This window comes from Colossoma macropomum, unplaced genomic scaffold, assembly GCF_904425465.1.
Source record: "Colossoma macropomum unplaced genomic scaffold, Colossoma_macropomum, whole genome shotgun sequence".
NCBI classification, from domain to species: Eukaryota; Metazoa; Chordata; class Actinopteri; order Characiformes; family Serrasalmidae; genus Colossoma; species Colossoma macropomum.
In genome coordinates, this window is record NW_023494792.1 from 13,820,611 (window position 1) to 13,840,326 (window position 19,716).

At 39.6% G+C, this 19,716-nt stretch overlaps 1 protein-coding gene across 1 annotated transcript in view; it reads left to right on the plus strand.

The window, feature by feature from the left end:
- Positions 1–19,716, plus strand: part of tln2b (talin 2b) — a 148,631-nt gene that overhangs the window by 38,050 nt on the left and 90,865 nt on the right.

Sequence of the window (19,716 nt, forward strand, 5' to 3'; positions counted from 1 at the left end):
CATCTATTAAAGACATGTAGAATCAGGAAGCAGTCCTGTTGGACTGGCAGCCAGGAATTTCTCTGTTGTACTTCAGACCCGCCCTAATTGCACATGGTCCGACAGAATCCTACGCCTTCAGGAAAGCTCTGTGAAGTGAATAATGCGTTGGAAGAAAAGCTGTTGTTTTCACCTTTTCCAGCCAATTTAAACAGTTGATTTTTCAAACACTTTTCAGCTCATGCTGCAGAAAGAAAACCTGCCACGCGCACACACACATTCATTTAAAAAGCTCTGTATTTAGGACCCTCTCTGCGCTCATGAAATAATGGATCCGTACGGTTTGCCTTGGACTCCTAGCGTTTGCTTTTCATTTCTGTCGTGAGGTCTGGATGTTGACCAATCATTAATCATCTGGAGAGGGAGCATCCAGTAAGAAAGGTGCAGGACTAATTGAGTGTGGGGGGAAGGAGTTGTGCATGAGTGCTTTATCTACTGGCTGGCCCAGCTGTCTCATTTGGGTTCTGTTTGGTTACCTCGGCTCTCTCTCCACAGGAGGAAAGTTTCACTTTGTTTGCGGGCCAAGTGTGCTCTGTGTGTGCGGGTAATTGGTAGGTAAGAGTAATGAGTTGTGGCGTGGAGAGGAGTGGACGCACAGACAGGGTTGTGTACTGTAGCAGGATGAAAGGGAACCAGCTGAACTCCAAAACAGACCTGTTACTGTAGACCTGGACACTAACCCTGTTATTCTGAACTTGAAGTGAGGTCTAATTCAACTCTTACCATAACCTTACCTAAAGGAGCAACGAGGTGAAGATGGAACATTTTGATTATTGCTAGGGATGTAATGATGTATAGTGACATGGTGATATCACGCTGCAAAACTGTGCATCAAAATGTGCATCGTGGAGATGTGGCAGTGCTTTGTGGAGATTACTAATTTTATTAATTATGTCATCAAATGCACCTGCATTATTTGTGCAACATGATTATAATCATGTTTTTTCTTCGGTTGAATTTTGTTCAAAATAATGTGACAATACCAAATCCCAGCATTGAGAATTGAACCATGGCCTGAATTTATTCCTACAGCCTTAATTCTTATTTATTACACTAGTGATGCACCAAAATGAAAATCTTTGGCCAAAGTCAAAACGGAAAATTCAGGACACACAAAAAACTGACAATAAATTTAAAATAGCATAAAATAAACATACTAATATTATTACAGTATGTAAGCAACAGTGTGTGCCACAAAATCCAGCCTGTGTCGGTGTGCTCATAGGTGTGCTTCTTTCTGCTTCTGATGTTTTGCTGTACTCTGTGTATTGAATGAGGTGTCCTATTTTCAAATGTTGCCAAACCTACAGTGAAGAAGTTCTTAGGTGGTGTTTCCCTCTTGATATTTAGGATGAACAGAGATTATAAATCGCTTGTCTAACGTCCCTCATAGAAACGGTAAAGTAGTTCCACATGGCTTACATTTTCACTGTTAATCTGCTGCTGCTCACAACTTTAAACACATCTGCACTGACCAGCTCAGGAAAGCTAAGGAAACAGTTTTTTAACAGTATTTTTCATTTTCATTACCATTAAAATTTTGTGTAAAGATTTTGACACCTATTTAATCTTTGTTTGTTTTTTTTCTGTAAGTGGCCTAAAGTGGTCAGATTAGCCACTTAAACTGCAAAGTCTTGTTTGTGGACTCACTTTTCAATGCCTCTTTCTCCTAACTGTGAAAATTACATTTTGGTTTCACAGTAGTTGCCAAATAGTAAGTCTTATGATTAATAATGGAATATTAAGTGCGCAGGGTAATGGGTTATACATGCAGGTTATAAAGGCAATGGAGTCGTTACTATCAATAATATTAGTAATCATGTCATCTACTGTGTATTTTCACAATAAATTAAGCAATCTGTGTTTTAAAAAGCCAAATAATAACAGTGGACTTAACTGGAGAATAACAACCCTCTGAAAGATTCTAAAATACAATCTGGAAAAAGACGGCATTGTAAAAATGCATAAAAAATGTGGTGTATGAATGGATGAGTGTCTGTCAGTCTCTACAGTGTCTTCCAGAAAGAGACAGCAGAGCAAGAGTTTAAAATGAACATTATGAGCACGCAAATCATAATCACTGCTTGATCATAGAAAACGTGAATTTGAATGAATATATACATTTTTGAGTTTAATGGAACAATCATAACTGCCCTACTTTCCAGTCTGATCCAGTGCTATGCTGTGTGGTCTGGAATGGTGCATAAAGCAGGCTAGCAATATGAGCTTTTTGTGTTGGTGCACTCAAGTCTTCTGTCCCTTCTCCTCTACTCTCTGCAGGAGCTCTCCTGCACTGAGGCAGCTAAGAAGAGGTGACAGACGGCTTTCCCCAGCCGCTCTTTCAATTTTTTACACCTGGTCAGGACAGATCAGACTCATTCCGCCCAATCACGTCTGCCCCCCCCAGTCTCTCCACAGGAGTGCTGCTCACAGTGGAAGGTGTCGAGGCTGCCTCTGATTTCAGTGCTTACTTGTGCTTCCAGGTGAAAGCAGTGGAGTTTGCTCAGGGATTCTTGAATGTAGAGAACTTGCATGTGGAGTTGTGGACATGCAAATGGTTAAGTTAGGCATGAAGCCTGAAGCACACATGCAAACAAGCACACACACACACACTCAGTGGTGTGTTTTCCTCTATGTCATGTGCAAGAAGAGAACAGATAGATGAGCTGTCATGGCAACAGAGTAGGAATGGAGCATGATGGTAGGAAAAATGCATCCAGCATGCAGTCCTACCCCCTTATCAACAAACACACTCAACTTCCCCTCCAGCAGTAAGATGGTGCCTCTCCTCATCAACAAAACTTTCAGTGTACGATAAACAGCAGCCCACCCTTCTGAGCAAGACCACTAACTAAACTAACACTATAAATCTGCTAACACTGCTTCCATGCTTAGCAGCAACACCTTCATCCTGCTTGTCTTAAGTTCTGCCCCATTTCCTCTGTGGTCGTTTGGATATGGGATCATTTCATGGTGGAACAGAGTGAACCTCACTGATGGTGTCCAGCAGTAAATCCTTCGTCATCATGCCTCTGTGGCTATTTGATTTCTCTTCCTCAAACATATGGACAATAAACTGACCTGGAAACTGTGTTGCTATCAATTAATGATGAATTGGCATTTTAATCACTTTTGTTATTGAATTTTCACATTTAAAATGATTTGTATTCAGATATCTTAGTGAGAAATAATTTTACATTGTTCTAACAAAACAAAAAACAGAATGTTTAACATTTATATATTGCGTGCCACTGGCAACAGAGGTGATGTGTATCTGATTGTTCAGTTGCTTCAGGTGATTTTCGTGTTTTATGTGGGGCTGCACAAGAAAAAAAAATGACTAAAACAAAAAATAAATATTAAATAAGCTGTGAAAGTGTCAGATTTTTAGACTTTTCAGTTTATTTGAAAGGCAATGAAAATGAGAAACTGATTAAAACACTGTCTCTTTCGCTAGTTAGTGCGGAGGCATTCGAACGGTCTGAGCAGCAGCAGATCAACAGTGAAAAATGTTGGCCAGGTGGATCTATTTCACGGTTTCTACGAGTGGACATTAGGCAAGGCATTTATAATCTCTGTTCTTCCCGAGTATCAAGTGTGGATACAACACCCAAGAACTTCTCAACTACAGGTTTGACACCACTTGAAAACCGGATATCCTGCTTGATTTAAGTGTAGACATTTTTACACCATTTTATGTTTGTCATTTACCAACTACCAGCTGTCCAACTGAATGATAATCGAAATTGTACAACGTACACTGTACAAGTTTATTGTCTTTTTGTTTGAGGTATTTCCGTGTATAGCCTGGCTTAGATGTTGCTGTCGTGTGCAGCATAAAGAGCGGTATGAGCTGCTTGTGTCCTAACATTGTGATGGTTTTATGTGCCAGTTCAGTTAAAAAACCTATTTAGAACAGACACAAAAACGACATGATTTTTGATTCCAAATTATACATGGTTATGCATGCCTTGATGAAAACACTTTTACTTGCCCTTCCTTTAATTTTAATAACACTTACATAAGTCAAAATAGTATTTGGACTTTTCTTCAAAATATTTCTCATTTTTGTAGAAAAGAAATATCCAAAAAATATGGAGGCTGTCAGACTAGCTCCGGAGAATGAGTGGCCTTTTAATTCTGTCTGACAGATGTTACAGCACGTCCTGCTTGCATAGAACCATTTACAACCTCTATGACACAAATTCCCTCTCTTCCTCTTTCCTCTCCATGTTTAAAAGCCATCATGCATCCCACCCATCTTCTGTTCCGTTTCTCCTCAGTCCCTGCTCCATCATGTCTTACTTTGTCAAGGGCCCAGTCCTACTCCACCTGACAGCACAATCAGCAGCTTGACACTGGAGCCCCAGTCCTATTCTGAGCCCTCTCTCCTGGGCTGAGTGCTCCTCCCTGCACAGCCTCTGCTGGATAATTGCACTGATCACTGATTTACTGACCATGCCCTGTGCCTTCCGAAACTACTCACATATGGCCAGTGGTCAGAGCATGTTGCTCAGCACTGATGGCCTATGTGTTGGACAAGTAACCTTAGAGGAGACAATGAGAAATGCCTTCTGTAGCATTAAGGTCACATATGTTTTCCTTGCACCTGGATCAGCAGTGATGCATTTGTCTTTGGCCTCTATTTGTATAATGCATTAGTCCTCTGTTCAGGCATGCTGGTAATTTCACTACTGATCACCAAGTCGTGTTCCTTGCTGTGGATTATTGCTCTAGACTTAGAACAGCTGTAGTGGGTTTGTGTCTGTGCTCCTTCTGCGCATGCTAATTTTTGATCCCGATCGTAGAACTATAATTAGAAGTATGATACTGTTTTTAATGCAGTATCTCTCAAGATTGTGCTAGAGCCAAAGATATTTCTTGCTGTAGTCCTTTAAGTGTGGCTTTGCTCCTCTTTAGTGCTGCATTGATCAGTGAGAACACTTTACACTTTAAGTCTAGTCAAACTTTATAGGCCATGTGTGAAGAACAAAATACAGCACGCAAAAATTTGGGCACTCCTGAGTAAGTTTTGTTGCTTTTCTATGTGAAAATAAGTTAACACATCTTCTACACACTTCTGCACATTTGCTAAATTTAACATATTGGAAAGTTATATTTTATGTCTTATTTTTTCCTCAATATGTTAAACAACAAATAAATGGAAATTTTGCACTAAAATTTGCAGAAAAAAGGCATGATTTAAGCTGTTTTCCTGTAGAGGATGCGTTAGCTTATTTTCACTGGGAAGGCTGCAGTGATCCAAACATTTAGATATGACATTTGGACTCTCTTTGCTATGGAGCAGCCATGAAGACTTTGAAGTACAGATTGCAGAGTGCAGGCCCCTGGCCTAAAGGCATACAGACTCACACACATGGACTAGCACTGTTAAAGAGAATAATAGTCTCCTTTTTTGCCTCATAAGAATGCACTGAATGTATGGTGGACTGTTTGGTAGAACTACTACTACCACCAGGCCTGTCGTCAGGGGGTCATTTAGTGGGGCAGGGCCCCGCCAACCAATTCTCAAGGCCCATTAAACCCACTATTTTGTAAATGAAATAGCACTGCAAGCCACATACACCTGATATAAAAGGCTACATTGATTTAGGAGGTTCTGCATGCATCACTTATACTGGCTGCATTTTAATGATGTTCTGTATGTTTTGAGAAGAAATATTAAGACCGATTTTGTAAATGGGCAGACTTTTGTTGAATTTCTACATGTGTCTCTCCCATTAAGTCTCTTCTAAATGCCATGAGGACCACCACTGTGGATTTCTCGCCTTGTATGTTCCTCTTTTTTCTCCCTGACACGTGGATGTGCTGCCCTCCAGTTTTTGGATGCCTCATTAATGATTTAGATCTTGCCCCTGGACTTGACTACTACTACTGCTGCTACTACAGTCTTAAAAATAGGGTTATTTGCAGTGATGCCATTGAAAAACTAATTCAGGATTCCTAAAGAACCTTTCAATAAATGGTCCTTTATATATATGACCATTTTGTAAGTGAAGAGTGTGACTATGAAGAACCTTTTTTTAAGTGTAAAGAACCAGTGTAAAGCTCCAGGCATGCACTGATATAGACATAGTGGGCTGATGGCGATACTGAAACATAAACGTTTGTAGAAATTGGGTCTTTAGTATTATAGAGAAACACAACATTTTTGTACAGGGTCACAAATGCAGTAAATTAATAAAATACAGATGTTTTAGCACAGTACCCCAGTATCTAAACCAGTGGCTTCCAAATCTGGTTCTGGAGAGCTACCTTCCTGTAGAGTTTAGTTCCAACCTGTATCCAGTAAGCTGCCCCATCCCTTAGTTAACTCTAATACATCTGATCCAGCCAATCAGGGACTTGAGAAGAGGTTGATTTGTTGGAGCAGGTTGTGGTTGGAGCTAGGCTTTGCAGGAACAAGATCATGCCTTACTAAGTCGTGGCCATGCATTAGGATCTCATTACCCATGCCTTACTAGGTCATGGCCACCACTTAGTTATCTTGTTCCCACGCCTTACTAAGTCATTATTTTTATAAGGCGTGGCTTGCTCAGCCTTTTTTACACAGGCCTTTCAAACATTTCAATCAGTAATGTATGTTTATTGTTATATCATGTGGACTATTACACTGATGGTAATATTTATTCAGTTAGGGATTTCAGACAGAATAACATGGTATGGCTAACAATAGTATATGTGCGATATATGAAACATTTCATATTTGTGGTTACACTGGTTCGTTTTTAGATGATTTTGTTGCTCCTGTATGCCATAGTGAAGTAGTTGACAGGGACAGGCAGCAGCCCAACTGCAGCCTGAGGAGATAGCAGTGCTGTAATATGTGCACACCCAGACATACATGTAGAACTCTTACCTTTATTTCAGAGCCCGCTCTATTTCACATGTGTATTTCTTTAACTCCACATAACCTCTGTCATTCTTAAGGTCTCTTTGTGTTTGTGAAACGCTGTGGAAACGTTCTCTAGCCGATAGAACATTATTGCCGTTCTGCAGCACATCATCCAGTGCAGCACGCACTAGTCAGCTGAAGAGGATGGCAGGAGAACGGAGCACAGTGCATCCGTAATTGAGTCTTCTTTTGTTTCTCGAAGAAGAAGCGAGAACACAAATAGCCCACAACAACAGGACAACATTTCTGCCTGATTTAATTACACTGCTATGAGTGTGTTTTGATGTTTTGCTTTTGAGGCAGCAGGCTGAAGGCCCTAGCCCCTTCCTCCCGCTGAATGGCAGCTGCTCTGACAGTGGAGTTAGCAGGCTATGGATGGCCAGAGTTAGAAAGCATCTTCCCAGGCTGATGGATAATGTCAGCTGTCCGCCACACATCAAAAGAGAAATCCTCTATCTCTTTTTCTGTCCATTTCTCTCTCTCTGCTCTGTCTGGTACATAGATTGGAGGTTTTGTTGCCTTCTGATCCACGGTGTCATCAGTTTGAGTGGGCTAATCTATGATGCCTGGTTGTGTGTGTGTTTTGAGTACATGAACGCATGTCAGTCACAGAGCGTGTGCCACTCAGTCAAAGTGCCTATTTTATGCTGTTGCCCCCAACAGTAGAAAGTTGGGATGTGCTGATACGGGAATTGTTAGTCGATCCTGATATTATACATTTTTCATGTGTGCATATGCCAATGCAGATACATAAAACATTTATAAAATGTAGAAATTAAGACTAGTTACACCTAGTTCTACTTAACATTACAGAGAAATGTAATATTATTTGTGGGTTAAAGGTGCAGAAAAATTAATAACATGCAGACATTTTAGCACAGTAACCCAGCATAAGCTAAATGTTCTGCTCTTCCAGAGTATGAGAAATACGTCATCAAATGTCAGTCAAGTTCAAATATTGGTCAAATCTGTCCGATGCCAGTATTTATTCAAGCAAATATCTGCCAATATTGATATGATTCCGGTAATTCAAATACTCAATGTTTATTCTTTTTGCTGGTATTTATTTCCTTATTTAGTTTTCAGAAGCTAATTCTAGAACATTTTTATGAATTTCTTAGCTGCCTAAACAGCCTTGTTGGAATTCCAGCCCTTTCCCTTTGTTACAAGATGACACAGTCTCGTAACACGATACTTATTGTCCAGCTTGGCTTGCCCTCACACAAAGCACAGCAACTACTGGATGCCAGAAAGAGTTTGAAGTAAAAAAAAAACAATTGGTCATAAACCAAGAAAAAAATGGCAGTTTCTTAATGATTAGGCCATAAAAAAATGATGTCATGCCCAGATAACCTAAAGACTGAACACCACCACGCTCCCTTCTACAATTTCATGGTGTCACCCCTTTTCTTTGAACAACTAAAGCAAGATGGCAAATCCTGTGTAAACAAAGAGAATTAACCACATACATGTTCTTTGCCTGTAGATTTGACTTTTAAACAAAATTCAAGTGAAGAAGCTGAGTGTGTCCTTAGTCCACAGCACATCTTTGTTTACCTGCCATGGAGCTGAGAGATGGAGACAGACGGAGACAGCAGGCTAGCTAAACTGTTTAGCTGATTCCCAAGTTGTGATCCACTAAGATGTGAGTGGCCATAAATCTATACAAATCTATAAAACTTTGAAATAACTTGCGGAGTCCTCAGTCCTGAACAAGATTTCAAGATCAACGTTATTTCACTCATGATGGAATTTGAACGTGGACCACTAAGTTGGCAGTGGAATATGAACTTAGTCATCCATGCAGTTAAACCAGCTAAACTGACTATGAAAACACATTGCTAAACAAAGATTTCAAGGGAATTACACCTTGAAATCTTTGTTTTCATAGTCAGACTCACACACGTAGGCTAGCACTGTTGAAGAAAATAATGGTCTCCTGTTTTGCCTGAATGCACTGAATGTATGGTGGACTGTATGGTGGACTGTATGGTGGAACTACTACCGACAGGCCTGTCATCAGGGGGTCATTTAGTGGACTTACTTCTGCATCTCTGCCATCTAGGTAATCAAAAATCCAGTCAGACGCATCTGTTATCTGACATAATGTTACAGCGAACGTGTCTCTCTGCATGTTTGGGAAATCCATTGTAAAAAGGGATGAGTAAATGTGTAACTATTAGTTTAGTCTCAGCCTCAGACTCTTCGCCCACACGTATCTTTTGCACACAAAGCTCAACTGTTGGGTTTTTTCAGTTGCATTCTGATTGGCTATCAGCATGTCTGTGTATACATACTCCCACATACCATTTTTTATCATTTGGACTAGAGAGAAAGTTTTGTTTTTCCAGCAAAATAGTCAGCAACAGCGAACAGCTGCTGGACATTTTGATGAAAAATTAGCCATTTACAGCAAGATATATACATCTGTAGGACTTTCACAATCGCCTCGCCCTGTACACCACGACAAAACAGAGAGCTGTGATCGTCATTTTGCATGTCAGTCAAGCAGCCTCATCCTGACAAGGTAGGTGGTTCTTTGCCAAATTATGCAGTGAAAAGTGCCAGTAGGCCAATAGGCAAAAGTTTGGCTTGCATGACTAATATTAATCAAAAACTGGAATATTTTGATTAAAACAGTAACTAAAACAAACAAATGGGCCCTGGATTCTGATATTATCATGCATCCCTAGTAGAAAGCTGAATCTTGGGCTGTGTAAGTTTGTGTATATTGTGTAATGGAGAAAAGTAGTGTGGAGGAGTTCTGAGTAGGCTGGTCCTCTGAGCTTTTACTGGAACTCCTTCCATCCTGGGCCCGCACTAAAGCTGAGATTGGGGCCGGACGCAGTCCGTGGCCATGACGACCCTTCCTGGGTGTGTTTGTGTGTGACTGAGTATGTGCAGCTGTCAGGGTGGAGCAGCGCTGAGGTTTTCTTCCGCTCTCTCTCTCTTTATGTCTCTATGTCTCTCTGTCACTTTCTGTCTGTCCTCAGAGTTCTAAGACTGTAATAAGATAAGAAAGGATTTTGAATGTATTATGTGTTCTCAGCCTTCAGTAGCAGGTCTTAATGAATCCTCTCATGGATTTTCCCTGTTCCTCTCTTTCTCTCTTCCATAATCACAACCTTAGACTAATTAATGGGGGAGTACCGCTTTGAAAATAAAGGACAACAAAACCAGCTTCACTGAATTTAAGCTAAAAATGTGCGTTTGTGTGTGAGTGAGATAAAAAGTGTAAACATCTGCATTTGGGTGTGTATCGGTTTCCCGGCCTAGCCCAGCTGCCGGTCAGGCATGTGACTGATCCCTGCTCTTTACTCATTAGAGTAGTTCTTTCACTAAAGTCTTTTAAACTGATTAGAAGAAATCATAATAAATCCCATCATCTCTTTTAGAAGCTCCGAAACCCACAATAAGGCTTTACCCTTGGCCTTACACTGTATTTGGAAATTCTTGAGGCAATTGCTTATGTGATATTGAAAGCACATGACCCAGTGCACCCACTGATTGGTTTTAGCAATGCTACTTGCATTAAAGATTGCAAATTGCCATATGGTTGAGAAGGAGTGCCTTTGGAGAAAGAGAGAGAAAGAAAGAGCAAAAGGAAAGAGAGACAGAGAGCGAGAGAAAGTGAGAGTGAGAGATGGGGGGGGTTGCTCAGTGGATCCATGTGTGATAGTGCTGGAGGACGTTCTACTTTGTGGGGTATTTTTAGCGTAAAAGGAGCTGCTTTTTTTTCTCCGTTCCCTGAGACAAGGGCAAGATTCATCATTTCTGTCAGCCAGCCAGGCCTGACACTAAAGCGACCCCATACAACACAGAGTTTTAGATCTCAAGCCTATCTGCGCTTCCGTGCACTTGTCTTTGTTAGTCTAATGGAAAACAAATGATTGTTCATGAAGCTAAATACTAACTAGCGAGTACCAAGCAATTGCTATCTCTGCACTCTGTGACAATAATGAGCCTTTCATAGCAATAGTTCTTAGAAGCAAGTACACAAGATATCCTTGTGAGTTTGCCAGTTGGTGTTCTACTTTATTTCGTGCAAATCTGTTTGTGTTGAAGCTCTGTTTTGACTTATCTGCCCCTACATGCTGTGCAGTAACAAAAGTTTGTGATTGTGTCTGCTGTGTCTGATCCACTCAGACCAGCGCAACACACACTAACACACCATCACCACATCAGTGCTGAGAATGATCCACCACCCAAATAGTACCTGCTCTGTGAGGGTCCATGGGGGTCCTGACCACTGAAGAACAGGGTAAAAGGGGGCTAACAAAGTATACAGAGAAACAGATGGACTACAGTCTGTAATTGTAGAACTACAAAGTGCATCTAACAAGGGTTCTAGTCTGGGGAACCAGCAGTAGCAGCCCAAGGTAGCAGCTGGACTAAGTGGAGAGCTGCTAGTCTGAGGAAAACAATGGTAACAACCTGGGAAAGAAGTGGGAGCTTTCTTAGAGGGAATCATATGAAGACTGCACAAGTCATAAGACTTCCTGTATGATCAAGCAGGTTCAACTGATGCCACAGCTAGGCCTCTTGTTCACTTACCCAAGGAGTCCCAAACACATCAGTCTCAGAGCAAGCTTTTTTGCCTGCCTTATTCAGTGTTGCCATGGTAGTCTACATATGTTTGTAATATCTAGTATAAATGTATGCAAAATGATATAGGAAATTTTAGTCAAATGCTAAGATGCACATGGCCTAAACAATGCAGAAGACATTATTTTGTTTTTGTGTGCAGGTGAAATAACATTTCATTCATGTATGCTTGCAAATTGTTTTGCCCAACTCACTTGAAAGAGTCATTAAAAAAAGAACAATTTATTCATAAAAACCCGTCACTATGCATCATTCAGAAAAGCGGTAAGATAAGGTGGTAGGTGCCTCAGACTAGAGAGGTGGGAAAGACAGTCGCCACACCCACTTCAGCATCCACCTGTCAATGCTTGGCTTCTCTAGATTACTGATCACCAACCCCACCCAGTTCTCACAACTGTTTCAGCTTCCTGGCAATCAGTGTGCCTACTGAAAGGCTCAGTTGGCCATGCGGCTTTGTAAGGTATCGTTTGCCACTCTAGGCTGCAATTCAGAGCCATGATTTGCTATTGTTTGCTCTTTGGTTTTTTTGGGTCTTGCCCTTATTTTTGTTTTTGTCTTGCCCTTTGTTTGCCTTGTTACTAAACATACTTTTATTAAACATTGGTTACAGTTACTGGTTGTTGTGTTTTTCTCTTAAAATCGAGGAGAGACTCGATATGACTCATGTCTTTGGTTTGGGCTGGTGACCTTAATAAAGGTTCAGAATCCTCAGAGCTTTTTAAGTACAATTTTGAGAAACAATTTTAGCACATTTGTGTCCACCATATCTGGGGAAAATAAACTGTATAATGTGTTTGTGATGTGATTTCTCTTTGCTCGGGGCATTGTGGTGACCAAGATCTCTGCCCCCATTACAGGTGTGTGTTCTTAAGAATGTGTTATTCATTTTAGACATCACGCCTAATGTTCATTATATTTTCAAGCCTTGCAGTACTTCAGTTTTTTATCATATACTGGTCTTTGAACACCCACATTTGTACTTGTTTTTTTAAAACAAAAAGTAAGGGTGTAATAATTTCAAAAAATAAAGATATTTTAAGTAAAGATAATGATATTGGAATCATTATGACATTGACACATATTTGCTACTGGGTAATGTATGAAATTTTAAGTAACAGCTATTATTAATTTTTATTAATAGCAGCTATTGTTGTTCATAACTCAGTTTTACTCTATTATAAATCTCTGTAAAGACATGCTACTGTGCAGTGTTTTATTTTGTATATGATAGTATATTTATGATCTAGATCCACCTTTGTAGTGTAGAATTGGAGCTCTGTAGACGTTTTAACACATAAAATATTGAAAATAGGATCGAATTTTGGCCTCAAAATCAAAAATCATATTGGGCCTGAAAATTATGTTGTGTACAGATGTAAGATGTTCCATTACATCATAATGAAAACCTTCCTGATGGAAACATGTTTTAATTATCTGTACAGTCATCTGAAGGGAGTGACATCCTGTTCATTCAGTAGTATATGCTAATTTAATATTGACAGAAGTTTTTAAAGAGTGAGTGCATCTTCCTTTCTCTCTCTTTGCCACACATGTATAGTGGCTCTTTTGAAGTATTATTTCTGTAGGTTCTTGCTTCAGCAGTACTGTGAACTTATGAGCAGCTCTGTCTGGATGCTAGACACAAAGTGGACTGCTGGCTGCTCCTGAGCTAATGCTGGCTGAGCAGCTCATTTATGCAGAGAGGAGGCTGAGTGATGCCTCATTGGTCAGCACAGCATCCCAGTCCAGTGCACAGGTGCTCTGAATATTTTAGAGATGGGTTGTGACCAGTTTTTCTGTTCCAATGCCAATACTTAAACCTTCAGTGTCAGCTGATACTGATGGTAATCTTTAAAACGAGCAATTTTTATTTAAAGAACACATCGTAAGATAGCCATCTCAAAGTGTGTAGTGGTTCCACACATCCAACATAATAGCAACTCCCACACATGCTCTGGTGGATTGCTAGCTACACTCTGTTCTTATGTTCACATTAAGCTACATTTATAATCATAATGGTATCGGCAGATATTTGTTTAAAAAAGATTTCCGCATCGAAAGGATATTTAGATTTAATCAATATTTCAAACTGATATTTAATGATGAATTTATTTATCTAAACACGTTCTGCCAGTTTGCTGCCTTGCAACGGTTACACTATTCGCCATTACCTCAGTCAAGCTTTCAGGAAGTCCCTTTGAATATTTTTTTAATTTGGAACTCTAGATATTCAAAACATGTATCTGAGTAAAAGTGAGAGCAGAGTAGAGGATGCCCACTTCTAAAGGCAAATGTCACCCAAGTTAAAAAAAACAAGTTGCATGATCCTTGACGTCAGTGAACTGTAATCAAAGGTAAGATATAAATAAAAAGAAAAACTTTTTCCACACCCATCATGGCAGTATGCTTTAGCTGGGGTGCTTTAGCCAGGATGCTAGCTGGGTTTGGGTTTTTAAGTTTAAGCTGCTTTTTTCTTTTTGTGTATTTCAGCTGTCCAGTTTTAACTGATGCCATCTTCACTGGGGTAAATGTTGGTGAAAAATTTGCTTTATATAGAAATGTTGCATTGGTTACTGGGTTTATGTAAACCTGTGTGTGTAATCTTGCTACTGTTTTGTCTGGGTTGGAAAAAACACATCTTAAAGTGGTGATGTGCCCAACATTATGGTCAGTGTGCTGCCATCATGGCACTGCATAGGCCTTGTCTTATGTGCTGTAATATCATAAAAAATGCACTGACTGCCCAAAAAAGGTAGCCAAGTAGGGGCCCTACCACATATTTGTGCCCAGGGGCCCATAGCTTGATGATCCAAGCCTGGAAAGAGCAGAAAGTTTAGGCGACACTGGGCTACTGTGCTAAAATATTAAATGTTATAAATGTTTATTTATCAGAATCAATATATATGTAAACACTAAATGTAGGATATCAGCCTTGGCCCACCATGCTGGTGTAACCCTAGCTGTGCTTAGAATTATTATTTTTTTCCTTTTCTGCTGGTATTGGCCTGATACCAATATGGAGTACTGAATCACTGCCAACTCTGTATACTTCTGTTAAGGGGGAATGCCACTGAATTTTTCAATCTTAGAGATCGTTGAAACCAGGTTTACACCAATATATCCATTTTATTTACAATCCAAATGACAAGTGAATGTACATCTTCTGTTTGTTGCTTTGACTGTATTGTTAACAGCACCTTTTAGATCAAAAGCTCTCAAAAATGCCTTGAAACTATGCCTCAGGCATCAGGCAATGTATACATTTTATGTAGTAGAGTTTTGTGAGAGAGCTTTTTAAAGGCACTATAAATGCATTGGACATATGTTTCTGCGTTTTACATCAAACCACTCTGAATGACTATGTTAACATGTTATTTATTGAATTATGTACAGGTTTTGAAAAAATAATGTAATACCCCTTTAAATCGACTAAAGAGGAGGGAATCTGTTTTTATTTTCTACATAAGTCTATTTATTTTCTACATATCTCTCCACGGTTGCTATAGACGGGTGAGTTGCCTATGCGTAAGCTTTATTATTGTACTTATAAGGTGCTGTGAGTTTATGGGCAACTGTTCCAGATGAACCTGATCTTTAAACAGACACAGCACAATTCTAAGATCTCTGTATGTTTACTCTCCAAAGCTTATTAAACCGTCAGCCCGTGCCTGAACATCCTGAAGATGAGCAGGCTCTCGTCTCACATTTTCCTTCTAATCACAGTCATGCTTAGATTTCATCTTGTAGCAAGCGAATGTGGGCTGAAGCCATGATTAGAGTGATCTATCCCTGCCCTGTTCCATCCGCGGCCTGTAATAAAATAGATGGCTGATCATTCCATCGTAAGTTGATTGCATAAATCAAACTTAGCTCTTTATTGTGGATGTATTTATGAAGGGTGATTAATGCTAGCCAAGCAGCAAGCTGTTCTTAGAGGCACCTGATTTAAAGCTTTTCATTTAAAGCTGCAAATACTCGAATTGATGTCCCAATGGCCATTAAATGTGGAAATAACTGTTTGGAGCTGGAGAAGTGGGGAGATGAACACCCTTTATGGCCTTTGCTGTAATGTGTTGGCTTACCCAGATCTGTGAGCTAAACTAACCCATACCTATCAGCTATACCGATACCAAGCCAATACTTTTTTATTTAAAAACTGCTAAGTTTTGAGGCTATGACTATGATTGCAGGATTTGGTGGGATCTTGTATTGTGTTATACTGCAGTTGCTTATAGTATAGGACTGTAAACAGGTCATGTTTAGCCAAAGGGATAAATGGAATTGATGCTATTCTTACAGAGATTAATAAAATCGACCTCTTCTATAAATACTCTTCTCGTATAAATCATAGAAGAACTAATGAACATGCATGTTAAACGGGAAGACTGCTATATGAGAAGTAGGCTATGTGAGTAAGATGACCAGATAAGTGGCCTAAGAGCAGGAAATTGCATGGATGAGTCTTGTAATGAGCTGCTTTGCTCCTGTTTATGCGGATGCAGCTCAGCGGTGGCACCGGTAAGCCTCCGCTCAGTTATTCTTATTAATATTTCTGACTTATATGATCTCAGTCAGAGCCTGCCGATGGCTGAGTGGGATTTATCAGCAAATACTAGTAGATGAAGCCAGTAGCATCTTAACTGGTGGAAATGGTGTGGAAAATAAAAATAACTGTGGTACATACTTGTGCACTGTCAATCTCGTTTCGTTTCTCTCTCTTCCTCTCTTTTTTTTTCTTAGATCTCTGTCTCAGTTCTCTCTTGCTTTATAATTCTCTGAGAACTGAGGCTAGATTAATTCTCTTAGTCTCCTTGTGACTCTATTTAATTTGCATATGATTACATGACGATTATTATGTAAAATTATGTGACAGCTCTGGCTTATTAAATATATTTGAGATTCATGTGCAACCCAGGAGGTATTTACGCACTCTAAAGATTAGCACTTTGGTGTACACCATGACCCTTTTCTTGTTTGAAATCATATTAAGGCTTATTAAAGTCTTATGTGTATGTGGGTAGAATGTTAATCCAAGTGTTAGTCTGATCCCTGCCTCGTTTTTCACAACTCACTAAGACTATGACAGACACTCTTGAGGGAACCTTTGATACCTGATACATGATGCATATATAAACAAATGAAGTGAAAGCACTAATGTTTTTAGTGGAAGAGATTGACTGGTAGAAAAAGCTTGCTACTGAATGTGTCTGACTGTATATGTCTGAAAGAAATGTCGGACAATAATAGGGGATGCACCCTGATATCAGAATTATATTGGTATCACCATATAATTGTTTAAGAAATTACTGACATTGGACAGATATTGGATGATGTATTTGTTGTACTGTAGGACTGCAAAATGTTTAGGTGACACTGGGCTACTGTGCCGAAATGTCTGCATTTTATAACTGCATTTATTACTGCATTTATAACCCAATACTAATAAGTGTTACATTTCCCTGGTGGATCTCGTCTCAGTTTCTCCATTATATAACGTTTGTATCAGTATCTGACAATATGTACATCTCAGATATCAACATTCATGTTGCAAACAATGAATGAAAGCATGTATCACTATGAAAAATACATAATGCATGTAGCTACTAGCTTCCATTCATTGATAGCAACATTAGCACGTATGGATCAGCAGTTCCTTTAACGTCTTAGTGTGTTTGTATAGTACATTGTACAGCTGGCATTCATACAGAATCTCTCTCTATCATAAAGGGGAATTCTGTCAATTTTTCAAAATTCAGGCATAATAAAATCACTGAGATGTAAATAAAGTAATTCTGAGTTTGATGTGAAATGCTCCATTCTAGAGAAACTCACCAAGTAAGAATTGTTCACTGCATTGGTGATAGTAACCAGATGTCTGAAGCATTTAATGCCGCTAAAAGCTACATTTTATGAAAGGTTTTACAGGAAATTGATACGGATATGTTGCCAGATTTGTGAGACACTGTTTAATGAAAGTTGTGAGATACATGAATTTTGGTCTTAATATCTTGTTTAAAAGATAAGTGACATGCAGAGCATCACAAGGCTAAATAATACCCAAATAGTGTCTTTTTTTACATTACATACAAAAATTCTGAAGACGTGTAGATTCACTGGTCATTTTGGATAGTAAATAATATCAGTATGTTTGTGTTGTCGATGTTGTACCTCCTGGTTCTTATCGCAAAAGAAATCAGAGTTGGTGAGTTTCTCTACAACACACCATCTCACATCTCATGTACTTACAAAAAGTTAGGACAGTATGTGAAAAGAAAAAACTGAAAGCAGTGTTTTTTAACTCCACTTTAACCTATATTTAAACAAAACCAACACAGACAAGATATGTAATGTTCAACCTTATCCACTTCAGTGTGGTTTGTAAATATAGCTTATTTTGTTGATGCAACATGTACCAGATATGTAGGAACATTGTGAAATGGAACAGGTGAAACAGGTGATGCAATTGTGGGTATAAAAGAAGCATCCCTGTCCCAACATTTTTGGAATAGAGGTTTCTATATCTCAGCGACTAGATTGTGCAGAAAGAGAAATCCGTGAAATTCTCCTCTAATGTTGCAGAAAATGTTCTGTTTGTTTTCACTGGCTGAAATGAAGTCAGAACACCTCTGTGGATACATAGGCAATTTCACAAGAATGAAATAGAGAATATGAGTACCATCACTTCACTCTCCCTCAAAAGTTTGTTGTACAGAACACAAGCCTCCAAACTGCAGGACTGCAGGACCACACCGGCAAAGCAGGAGCAGGCTTCTGCTGCAGAACTGTTTTGACAGTTCCAGATTGGTGTTTTACAGCCGTCCTGCAGCCATCAATGCCGGGTCTCTCTCTGAGCTCGCAGCTGTAGAGCGGTGTTTATAGATCACAGCTGGACGTCCTGGGCTTCGTCCTCCAATGTTGCTCCAAATTCTTATGCTGGTTCAGAGTGAAAGACTTCCGGGATCGTGTGGTCAGACTTTCATACCAACCAGAGCATGAGAAAGTGGTGAAAAAGCAAATACACTTGATACACTTGAAGTTGTACTGTATTCTGAAATCTGATGGCTGGGACTTTATTCTAAGATGTTGATGAAAAGAAGTTGATCTGAACATCTGGTTTTAGTGGCTCTGAAGTACCACTGAAAGGAAAGCACTGGACTTACAAACAAAACATAAAAGAGTAACAACAGATCAATGGACATGGGCACACAAATAGACCCTAGTGGCTAGACATTAAATCATTGGTTCTTGCTCTCTCTGGTGTTTCAGGAGAAATGTGAAGGTATCTGTAGTGTGTTTCAGGGGTGAGTTGAGAGGGAGGCAAATGCGATCCCCAACCTACTCTGTTTTTGGAAGGGCACAACTAAAAAAATGTTGAGAATCACTGCAGTAAGTGACCTCCTATAGACAGGTGACAAATAAAAAACCAACATGCCCTGTCTTAATAAGGTGTTGGGCAACAGCATCACTGTGCCTTGGTGTAGATTCTGAAAGTGTACTGAGGGATGGAACACCATTCTTTCAAAAGATATTCCCTCAGTTGATGTTTTGACAGTGGTGGTGGAAAGCATTGTCTAACACGTCAGTCCAGAATCTCCTATAGGTATTCAGCTGGGTTGAAATCTGATGACACAGTTTTCAAACTCGTCAAACCATACAGTCACTGCTCGTACCATGTGGATGGAGGCATGGTCATCCTTGAAAAGCCCACTCCCATTAAAATAGACATTTTTCATCATACAATAAAAGTGATCAGTCAGAATGACTCAGTATAGATTTACAGTGACCTGTTCCTCTACAAGGACAAGTGGAATGAAACCATGTAAGCAAAATGCCCCCACAGCATATCCAAGCCACTGGACCTCCTCACAGTAGGGGTCAAGCATTCAGGCCTGAGCTGTTCTTTAAGTGTACACCACACATTCACTCGCCTCACTTACTGAGAATATGATTAAAGATGTGACCATATCACATTTTTCCACCTCTGTGTAGACCAGTGCCTGAGAATATTGCACCACTAAACTCTCAAATGTGAATTTGTCTTTGTAATGGAGGATTTATGCACTGAAATCCTATTATAATATCCCACTAGGTGTGGACGGACTATTCTTGCTGACACTCTCGGTCACCTGAAAAACAGTTGCTCTTCTGTTTTTCTT